At 29.8% G+C, this 12166-nt stretch overlaps 1 long non-coding RNA gene across 1 annotated transcript in view; it reads left to right on the plus strand.

Annotated features, from left to right (window-relative positions):
• The window catches only part of LOC145269338 (uncharacterized), an 83812-nt gene extending 74497 nt beyond the window's left edge, over window positions 1-9315 (plus strand). The window contains exon 3 of the long non-coding RNA XR_013864988.1: window positions 8690-9315. This is a non-coding gene — a long non-coding RNA (uncharacterized LOC145269338). The remainder of the gene's footprint in view (window positions 1-8689) is intronic.
• The last annotated feature ends 2851 nt before the right edge of the window (window positions 9316-12166 follow it).

Below are 12166 nucleotides of genomic sequence, written 5' to 3' on the forward strand. Positions count from 1 at the left end.
TCCAGTCTCGATTATAGGTAATGGCATCTACTTTTTTTTTTCGATTAAAGCTGAAGTTATTTATTCTTTTAATAATTTTACCAGGCATTCCTCATAAGTTTTTGTTTCGGTGTCAATTATACCTAATGGCATTCCAATAATCTATTTTTTTAAAATAATTTTATCCAGAATTCTTCATAAGTCTTAATTTCGATTTTAGCTAATGACACCTTAGTAATCTATGTTTTTTATAAATAATGTTACCAAGAATTCTTCATAAGTTTTGGTTTCAGTTTTGATTATAGCTGAAGGAACTAAAGTTACATATATATAAGTTTGATATTCAGTTTCCATTAAGCTGATGAATCCAATTCATATAGATATATTTTTTTATTTTTGAAACCGCAACTTTATAATATATAAAAATCGATAGATCCTTTACTCTCTCTCTCTCTCTCTCTCTCTCTCTATATATATATATATATATATATATATATATATATATACGAAATCTGCAAGAATTAAAATATAATAATAAAGTGCATTTTATGACTTGGCTACAATGGGCGTCCCTGCTAGCTTGGATAAGTATTTTTGCAGTTCTACCAAAGCAGCTACAATAATATCAGAGTATCTCCATTTATGCTGAATATCTACAGAATGCCAACATCAATATATTAAATATGAATCAGTCCCCTGTGGAATTTCCACGGGTCACACTAGTTATAACTATTTCCTTAAATGTATAGTTTGTTATCGGTTTAATATGTGCTACATGCATGTAAAACACACACTGAACAAAATATGATAATAAAATTCCAACGTTACTCCGTTCTGTGATACCTGTCTTTGATAGAACCATTTCGTTTTGCCAAGAATCACACCGACATTTAATACAAATTTGGATGAAATGTTATGTTTTAGTGAAGAAAAAGAATGAAGGATATATATGGACATGCATGCACATTAAAATAGAAATAAATGAAAAACAAAATTCATTAGATGTATTGCAATTGCTAATGAACAGAGTTATTTAAGTGAAATTTTGAAAAAGTGAATATTTTCATACAAAATATAAATGTTGCTTTTTAATCATTAAAATTTTCATTTATACAAACTTATGTTGGAGTAATGAAAATTTAGTTAATAGTAAAAAGTAATATAATAATATTAGTAAAAACAATTGATTAAAATGGTCATGAATCCAAGTGTTTAATGACAGACAATTCAGACTCCTAGAAGACTTAGAATTTTTAATAAACTTTTTCTTTTTAACCGTAACTCCTAGGCCTAAACAAATTGTTTTTTTTTGTCTAACCTTATTGTAATCGTTATCTAACTTTAGTGTAACACTTAATTAACAGTACTCTTACCGATCTCGTTTAAAAGTTGTACCAGAAGAAAAAAAAAACAAAATCTCAAGATAAAAAATAAACCTTAAGTCTCATGTGAAAACAAATTTCTTTTAAAAAAATCACAATTGACTCACTATATTTTCTTAATAAAAACGAATATTTTGAATTTATATTACTGTACACATAGATTCGAAAAAGTTGTCAAAAAACAAATATATAACAAATAAATGTTATCAAAGGCAAGATAAGTTACATTTCTACCTAACTGGATATATTTTTTGTGTTTTTATTCAATGTAAGATGTACATTCAGTTTGAAAAACATGTAATGTTTACCGATGTATTGGAAAATTTAAAATGGCGCACAACTCTCTCTTTGACACGGTAAGTTTGGGAAAAAGAGGTAAAAATAAAAAACATGCAAAATACTAGTAAAAACCCACCGAATATATGTCAGCCTATGGTACGGTAACATATATTGAGCACGTATCTAACAGTATTTTGTGTAGTTTTTTTTTAACTGCTTTTCCCAATAAAAACCCAATATTTTAATACAAAATCTCCTTCATTATTTCTTCGTTTTGATTTCAAGACTTAGTAGATTTTTATTTTTTATTTCTTTTTTACATAATTAGCTGACAGATGCTAAAGAAAAAGTCTGTTCAACTGTGCTTAAGGTGTAATGCTTTATGGCATATCAAGACTTTATAATTAATTTTGGCGATTTTAATATATTCTAGTGTCTCCAAGTACTTTTTAAATTTACTGATATTATATATTAACAAATATCCTCACTTTATTTTGAATTCAAACAATAATGAATTGGGAGATTTATTAATAAAATTGTAGCTGATAACTTTAACATAATCGACATCTGAGAAGGATTGCCAATTGCATTGTTATGATGACTGAACTTATGCATTCATTACCTGAAAGGTTCATCTCTCTGTTTCAGATATTAATTGTGTGAACACTATAGTAGCACCTGCTGTGCTGGCCGAGTGTCAAAATTAGAGATGCATCATTGACTTTCTCCATGCAGAAAATATTGAACTGATCAACATTCGCTGGCGCCTGTTGAACGTTTAAGAAGCCGATGCAGTTGATGTCAGCACAGTTAGGAAATTCTTTTTTTAATTTCTGAGTGAGGAGAGAGATATGAGTGACAAAGCATGTTCCAAACTTTTACAACCGAGATATCAAAAGAGGCTGACAAAAGTGCATTTAGCATGGTTATGACCAAGTAGAAAAATATTTGAGCACAAAATGTTATTTGTTTCGATGGTATAACTTCCATCTTTATAGCTCTTTAACAGTTTCATTTTAGAGTAAAAACATAAGAGTTTACTTTTGGAACGACCCTCTTATGTTTTGTTTTCATTGATTTCTATAGAAAGAAGATCAATCTTATAAATTTGAATCAGTAAATCTAGTAGTTGGATAGTATGCAAAGGGCAACACAAGCTTAATATAAATATACATTGTTAATTAGTGTGATCAAGAAATATTTACAAGGAACATCGGTGACGTATAACTAATGACTCTGTTTCAATGATCTACTAAATTTCAAATCCATTAGAAAATGAAAATAAATTCATCTTTCAATATTAATTCAATTTCTTGCAAAAAAAGCACAGCCAGGAAAGTCAAAGAAAACGTGTACTAAAATATCAGCCATTTAAACATTGAAAATGAACTATATATCGGATACTAAAAAGAAACCATATTCTTGTGAAATATGTAGTTCTTCTTTTACACAGAAGCAAAGTTTGTTGCAACACATGCGAATACATACTGGAGAGAAACCATATTCTTGTGAAATATGTGGTTCTTCTTTTACACAGAAGCAAAGTTTGTTGGAACATATGCGAAGACATACTGGAGAAAAACCATATTCCTGTGAAGTATGTGGTGCTTCATTTTTAACAAAAGCTTATCTGCTACGACATATGCGAACACATACTGGAGAGAAGCCACATTCTTGTGAAGTATGTGGTTCTTCTTTTGCACAAAAAAATCATATGTTGAAACATATGTTAAGGCATACTGGGGAAAAACCATATTCTTGTGAAGTATGTGGTTCTTCTTTTGCAAGGAAAGAAAGTATGGTGCGACATATGCGCACACATACCAAAGAGAAACCATATTCTTGTGAAGTATGTTGTTCTTCTTTTACATTGAGAGAAAATATGTTTCACCACATGCGAACACATACTGGTGAGAAACCATATTCTTGTGAAATATGTGGTTCTTCTTTTAGACAGAAACAACATATGTCACAACATATGAAAACACACACTGGAGAGAAGCCATATTCTTGTGGTGTGTGCGGCACTTCTTTTACAAGGAAAGAGACTATGTTTCAACATATGCGAACACATAGTGGAGAGAAACCATATTCTTGTCAAGTATGTAGCTCTTCATTTACACAAAAAGGTAGTATGATGCAACATATGCGAACGCATACTGGAGAGAAACCATATTCTTGTGAAATATGTGGCATTTCTTTTAAACAGAAACGAAGTATAGTGCAACATATGCATACACATACTTGAGAGAAACTGGACCATCTGTAAGAAGTTGAATATCGAATGCGGCAGCAAGTCTTGGGAACATATACTCGAAAGAACAGTCAGAAACAAATCATATACCATCCACTATAATTATGCAAACCTTACAGCTCCGTACCTAGAAAATTGAGCTATAAAACCTGATAGAGAAATATAGGACCAGAATGGGAACGAAGCAACATTAGTAGAAGTTTGCGCCCCTAATGGTTTAAAAAGGACTGAGAGGGTCTTATGTATGATATGAAAAGAAACTGGAATCTTAGGAAGATCTCCATCATTACAGTAATTATAGGAGCAACCGGATTCATGAAAAAGAATCTTAAAAACTACCTGACAAATGTACCTGATGAATACAAAATGGATTTAAAAAATTGCAATTAAAGGCACGATTAAAATCTGTAAAAAATCTCTGTGTGAATGGTTTGCATTTGCTACAATGCCCTGGCTTGAATGAAATGATTTAATATAAAAAATGAGAGAAACTATATTCTTTGAAATTGTATGTGTTGTTTTTCAAAGTAATACACTATGTTGCATGCAGACATATACTCTAAAAAACAATAATATCATGAAGTGTATATTGATACATCACGTTGAAGCATATTATCGTAATAACATGGGCAGCTTTATTCAAATACTGAGCAATGAGTGAAGTGACGCCACAGAAAGGAAAAAGAAGACTCTAAAAAGGAGAGCACATTTGAGAAGATTATCATATTAAAAGCATGGATGATGTTTGAGATCATGTTTGAGAAGACTATCACTTGAGGTACATCACAGCTGTAATAAGAGAATGAGCTTAAATTCTTTTCTTTACTTCTTCTGCTTTGTTGATTCCTGGATAACGTTATACTACAAAAAAAAACATATGCAGTTGGTACTGCAACATGTTTGAGGCTACAACATGTTTTCTGGCAACATTACACTTCAAAACAAATATGGAGTTGGTACTACAACTTGTTGGAGGCTACAACATGTTTTCTGAAACAACACAATTATTAATATCCTTAAAATTAATCATGCATGCCACTTGAACAGTTAGAAAAAAATTAAAATAAGCTGGTGAATATACCCAGTGTATCAAGTGAAAGAAAACTCCAAATTACAATTAAAAGAACTTAGTTTGATAATGAAATTAACTTTAAAATACATAAAAATGCGTTGGTCTATGTAAAAAACGTCAAGGGAGCACACATATATGTATATATTTCATACAAAACTAATCATGATTTGACACTATCAATTCAGGGCAAATCTGAAAAACTTTTAAAATGAAAAAGGCAAAATGTTATGTAGTAACTATGTAATGTTTTAAAAAATGTGAGCATGACATGTTATCAGAAATTACTAATCATAAGTATATCATAAATTACATATCATAAGGAATCAGTTTTCATTGCTGAAAAGTTAAATGATTTCTAAAATCATAAATCGGATTATTTTTAAATTTCTACCAATAAAAATCTATTAATAGAAAATATCTGATGGTGCTAAATGTTTTGTTACTTATTAAAAAAATCAACTTTTATTAAAATAATGATTATATTATATCAGAATAAGCTTTTGTAAATCTTTAAATATTCTATCGATTATCTATATAGCAATACGATAGCGTGTGTGTTCTTTTTTCTGGCAAATTTCATTTGTTGAGATTTAAGAACATACACGCTATCATATTTATATATAGATTATACTAAATGTGAGTTCCAGCATCGACCGGGTTCAAATGAGATAGGTGGAAGATAATATATTAGCAGAATACATGGCATCACCCGGACCTGTATAAGATAGGTGGAACATATATACTATGAGAATACTCGGAATTGATCAATGTGTTTGTAATGAAATAATCATCCGAGGCAATATATCAAGGATGCCGCTGTGGAATTTCCAAAGGTCCCGCTAGTCTATATATTTATACGATAGCATGTGTGCTATTTTCTATGTCATGCTTACATCTGTGTTGTTTAATTGTTATGTACTTCCATTTCTTATAATAAATAATTTTACCAAGCATTCTCCATAATTCTACTTTTGGTTTCGATTATAGCTGACGGCATTCAAGTCATTTAATTTTTCTATGAATAATTTTACTAAGAATTTTTCATAATATTGGTTCCAGTCTTTATTATAGATAATGGCATCTATTTTTTTTTCGATTATAGCTGAAGTCATCCATTTTTTTAATAAATAATTTTACCAGGCATTCCTCATAAGTTTTTGTTCCGGTGTCAATTATAGCTAATGGCATTCCAACTATTTTTTTTTAAATAATTTTATTCAGAGTTCTTCATAAGTCTTAATTTCGATTTTAGTTAGTGGCACCTTAGTAATCTATGTTTTTTATAAATAATGTTATCAAGAATTCTTTATAAATTTGGGATTCAGTTTCGATCAACCTGATAAATCCAAGTCATATAGATATATTTTTTATTTTTGAAATCACAACTTTATAACATATAAAAATCGATAGATCATTAACCTGATAGTATATATATATATATATATATATATATATATATATATATAGAGAGAGAGAGAGAGAGATTGATAGATTTTGTATATATAATATATACAAAATCTGCAAGAATTAAAATATCATATTTAAGCGCATTTTATAACTTGGCTACGCTGGGTGTCCTTACTAGCTTGGATAAGTATTTTTGCAGTTTTAACAAAGCAGCTGGTCAGGATCAAAATGTAATATCTGTTCTTCAGATGCTGCACTTCCATTTCTTGTTCTCTTTCGATGGAGGATCAGTCCTTCACAACTGAGACATTTTTTTATTTTTTTACCTTTTCTCCACGTTTAAAAACGACCCTGGTGTCTAACTCTGTCCCGTGGGGAGGCATAGTAAATAGGTGCAATAATATCAGAGTATCTCCATTTATGCTGAATATCTACAGAATGCCAACGTCAATATATTAAATATGAATCAGTCCCCTGTGGAATTTCCACGGGTCACGCTAGTTATAACTATTTCCTTAAATGTATAGTTTGTTATCGGTTTAATATGTGCTACATGCATGTAAAACACACACTGAACAAAACATGATAATTAAATTCCAACGTTACTCCGTTCTGTGATGCCTGTCTTTGATAGAACCATTTCGTTTTGCCAAGAATCACATCGACATTTAATACAAATTTGGATGAAATATTATGTTTTAGTGAAGAAAAAGAATGAAGGATATATATGGACATGCATGCACATTAAAATAGAAATAAATGAAAAAAAACATTGATTAGATGTATGGCAATTGTTAATGAACAGAGTTATTTAAGTGAAATTTTGAAAAAGTGAATATTTTCATACAAAATATAAATGTTGCTTTTTAATCATTAAAATTTTCATTTATACAAACTTATGTTTGAGTAATCGTTATTTAACACAAAATTAACTGTAATCTTACTGATCTTGTTTAAAAGCTGTCCTAGATTAAAACAAAAAAAAATCTGAAGACCAAAAAAAACTTTGAATGTCATGTGAAAACAAATTTCTTTTAAAAAACTCACAATTGACTCACTATATTTTCTTAATAAAAATGAATATTTTGGATTTGTATTACTGTACACATAGATTCGAAAAAGTTGTCAACAAACAAATATATAACAAATAAATGTTATCAAAGGCAAGATAAGTTACTTTTCTACCAAACTGGATATATTTTTTGTGTTTTTATTCAATGTAACATGCATATTCGTCTCAAAAAACATACAATGTTTACCGATGTATTGGAAAATTTAAAACGGTGCACGACTCTCTCTTTGACACGATAAGTTTGCAAAAAGGAGGTAAAAATAAAATACTACACAAAATACTGTTAAAGACCCACCAAATATATGTCTAATTATGTCGCGGTAACATATATTGAGAAAGTTTCTAACAGTATTTTGTCTAGTTTTTTATTTTTAACTCCTTTTTGCAAACTTACTGTGTCAAAGAGAGAGTCGTGCGCCATTTTTAATTTTCTAATACATCGGTAAACACTGTTTTTCGAGCCCCATATACATTTTACATTGAATAAAATCACAAAAAATATATTCAGTTAGGTAGAAAAGTAACTTATATTGCCTTTGATAACATTTATTTGTTATATATTTGTCTTTTGACAAATTTTTCGAATCTATGTGTATAGTAAAACAAACATAATATTTTAATACAAAATCTTAAATGCTTCATTATTTCTTTTGATTGATATCGTTGTTTTGTTTTTATTTTGAGATGAAAAGATTTTTATTTCTTTTTACATAATTAGCTGAAAGATGCCAAAGTCTGTTCGAGCCTGGTTCATCAACTGTGCTTAAGTTCTAATGCTTTATGGCATATCAAGCCTTTATAATTAATTTTGGTGATTTTAATATATTCTAGTATCTTCACGTACTTTTTAAATTTACTGAATAAAAAAGACAATGAAAAAGAATTTGTATATGTGTTACATGCATTAGAAAACATTCATCAAACCATGTTTTAAAAATTGGATTTTGATAACGTTTATTACATTTTCCAAATATAATTTGAAAAAATTTATTTGCAAACAATATTAATTGGGTAAATTATTAAAAAAATGTAATTAATGAAGATTTTCTCGATATTATATATTAACAAATATCCTCATTGTATTTTGAATTCAAGCAATAATGAATTTGGAGATTTATTAATAAAATTGTAGCTGATAACTTTAACATAAAAGAATTCTACATCTAAGACGGATTGTCAATTGCATTGTTATGATGACTGTACATATGCATTCATGACCTGAAAGTTTCATTTCTCTGTTGCAGATATTGTGTGAACACTACAATAGCACCCGCTGTGCTGGCCGAGTGTCAAAATTAGAGATGCATCATTGACTTTCTCCATGCAGAAAATATTGAACTGATCAACATTCGCTGGCGCCTGTTGAACGTTTAAGAAGCCGATGCAGTTGATGTTAGCACAATTAGGAAATTCTTTTTTTAATTTCTGAGTGAGGAGAGAGATACGAGTGACCAACCCTGTTCCAAACTTTTACAACCGAGATATCAAAAGAGGCTGACAAAAGTGCATTTAGCATGGTTATGACCAAATAGAAAAATATTTTGGAGCACAAAAGGTTATTTGTTTCGATGGTATAACTTCCATCTTTATAGCTCTTTAACAGTTTCATTTTAGAGTAAAAACATAAGAGTTTACTTTTGGAACGACCCTCTTATGTTTTGTTTTCATTGATTTCTATAGAAAGAAGATCAATCTTATAAATTTGAATCAGTAAATCTAGTAGTTGGATAGTATGCAAAGGGCAACACAATCTTAATATAAGTATACATTGTTAATTAGTGTGATCAAGAAATATTTACAAGGAACATCGGTGACGTATAACTAATGACTCTGTTTCAATGATCTACTAAATTTCAAATCCATTAGAAAATGAAAATGAATTAATCTTTCATCATTAAATCTCTTGCAAAAGAGCAGTCAGGAAATACATAGAAATCGTGTACTAAAATATCAGCCATTTAAACATTGAAAATGAATTATATATCGGCTACTAAAGAGAAACCACATTCCTGTGAAATATGTGGTTCTTCTTTTACACAGAAGCAAAGTTTGTTGGAACATATGCGAACACATACTGGAGAGAAACCATATTCTTGTGAAGTATGTGGTTCTTCTTTTGCACAAAAAAATCATTTGTTGAAACATATGTTAAGACATACTGGGGAAAAACCATATTCTTGTGAAGTATGTGGTTCTTCTTTTGCAAGGAAAGAAAGTATGGTGCGACATATGCGCACACATACCAAAGAGAAACCATATTCTTGTGAAGTATGTGGTTCTTCTTTTACATTGAGAGTAAATATGTTTCACCACATGCGAACACATACTGGTGAGAAACCATATTCTTGTGAAGTATGTGGTTCTTCTTTTAGACAGAAACAACATATGTCACAACATATGAAAACACACACTGGAGAGAAGCCATATTCTTGTGGTGTGTGCGGTACTTCTTTTACCAGGAAAGAGACTATGTTTCAACATATGCGAACACATAGTGGAGAGAAACCATATTCTTGTGAAATATGTGGCATTTCTTTTAAACAGAAACAAAGTATAGTGCAACATATGCATACACATACTTGAGAGAATTTTACAAAGTATCTTACAAATATACCAGGTAAACCAAGTGCAAAGGAGATTCAAACAATTGCACTTAAAGGGACGGTTAGAATCTTAAAAAGATCTCTTGGTTGGAGTGTCTAAAATAGCAGGTGTATGTTTGGCATCTGGTAGGATGCCCCATCTCTGGCTTAAACAAAATGATAAGAAAAATGAAAAAATAGAGAGAAACAATATTCTTGTGAAATATGTGGCATTTCTTTTAAACAGAAACGAAGTATAGTGCAACATATGCATACACATACTTGAGAGAAACTGGACCATCTGTAAGAAGTTGAATATCGAATGCGGCAGCAAGTCTTGGGAACATATACTCGAAAGAACAGTAAGAAACAAATCATATACCATCCACTATAATTATGCAAACCTTACAGCTCCGTACCTAGAAAATTGAGCTATAAAACCTGATAGAGAAATATAGGACCAGAATGGGAACGAAGCAACATTAGTAGAAGTTTGCACCCCTAATGGCTTAAAAAGGACTTAGAGGGTCTTATGTATGATATGAAAAGAAACTGGAATCTTAGGAAGATCTCCATCATTACAGTAATTATAGGAGCAACTGGATTCATGAAAAAGAATCTTAAAAACTACCTGACAAATGTACCTGATGCATACAAAACGGATTTAAAAAATTGCAATTAAAGGCACGATTAAAATCTGTAAAAAATCTCTGTGTGAATGGTTTTGCATTTGCTACAATGCCCTGGCTTGAATGAAATGATTTAATATAAAAAATGAGAGAAACTATATTCTTTGAAATTTTATGTGTTGTTTTTCAAAGTAATACACTATGTTGCATGCAGACATATACTCTAAAAAACAATAATATCATGAAGTGTATATTGATACATCACGTTGAAGCATATTATCGTAATAACATGGGCAGCTTTATTCAAATACTGAGCAATGAGTGAAGTGACGCCACAGAAAGGAAAAAGAAGACTCTAAAAAGGAGAGCACATTTGAGAAGATTATCATATTAAAAGCATGGATGATGTTTGAGATCATGTTTGAGAAGACTATCACTTGAGGTACATCACAGCTGTAATAAGAGAATGAGCTTAAATTCTTTACTTTTTCTGCTTTGTTGGTTCCTGGATAACGTTATACTACAAAAAAACATATGCAGTTGGTACTGCAACATGTTTGAGGCTACAACATGTTTTCTGGCAACATTACACTTCAAAACAAATATGGAGTTGGTACTACAACTTGTTGGAGGCTACAACATATTTTCTGAACAACGTTTCACTACAAAACAAACGTTGAGTTGGTACTAAATGTTTTCTGAACAATGTTATACTACAAAACAAACGTTGAGTTGGTACTAAATGTTTTCTGAACAATGTTATACTACAAAACAAACATGTAGTGCAACATATTAGAAATTACATATCATAAGGAATCAATTTTCATTACTGAAAAGTTAAATGACTATAAAAATCATAAATCTGAATATTACTTTTCAAATTTCTACCAAAAAATAAAGTCTCCCAAAATGCATATTTGTTAATTAATTTCTTTCAGACATGTTTGCTTTTACTAAAAGCTAATTCCTGGGTAAAATTACAATTCGTACAAAACCCTGCAAAAAGTGGATACATCTTTTTTTAATGAATTTGCATATTATTGATATTTAATGAAAATTAGTAATTTTAATCTTTGAAAGTCTTAATCGAATAAAATGTTATTCTGAGACAAAATTGCTTTTGCCTATTAAAATTTACATATTAGATTTGCCTCAATATTTGAAAATTAAATTTTCATTCTTTTGTACAAATATTGTAAAAGTAGGTACCATTTTCTATTATTGCAATTTTAGTAAAATTAACTTTTATATAAAACTAACATTTCAGCATGTTCACTTTCTGTTTGTCTGATGTCAGTTTCGTATAATACAGAGAATTTATCTTTTTCATTTAATGTTCTTATAAAATAATGTATTAAAATGTTTTTACTTTTTTACATAAAAATTGATTTATATTTTTGTGAATTTTACACGCTGAACTTATATTGATATTAAAACCCCATTTTTCTGTTTTAAAAGTGAATACCACTTTATTATATACTTAGTCATGAATATAATAACGACTTCTAAA

The sequence above is a fragment of the Euprymna scolopes genome, chromosome 45, assembly GCF_053919585.1.
Source record: "Euprymna scolopes isolate OS-2025 chromosome 45, ASM5391958v1, whole genome shotgun sequence".
Classification (NCBI taxonomy): domain Eukaryota; kingdom Metazoa; phylum Mollusca; class Cephalopoda; order Sepiida; family Sepiolidae; genus Euprymna; species Euprymna scolopes.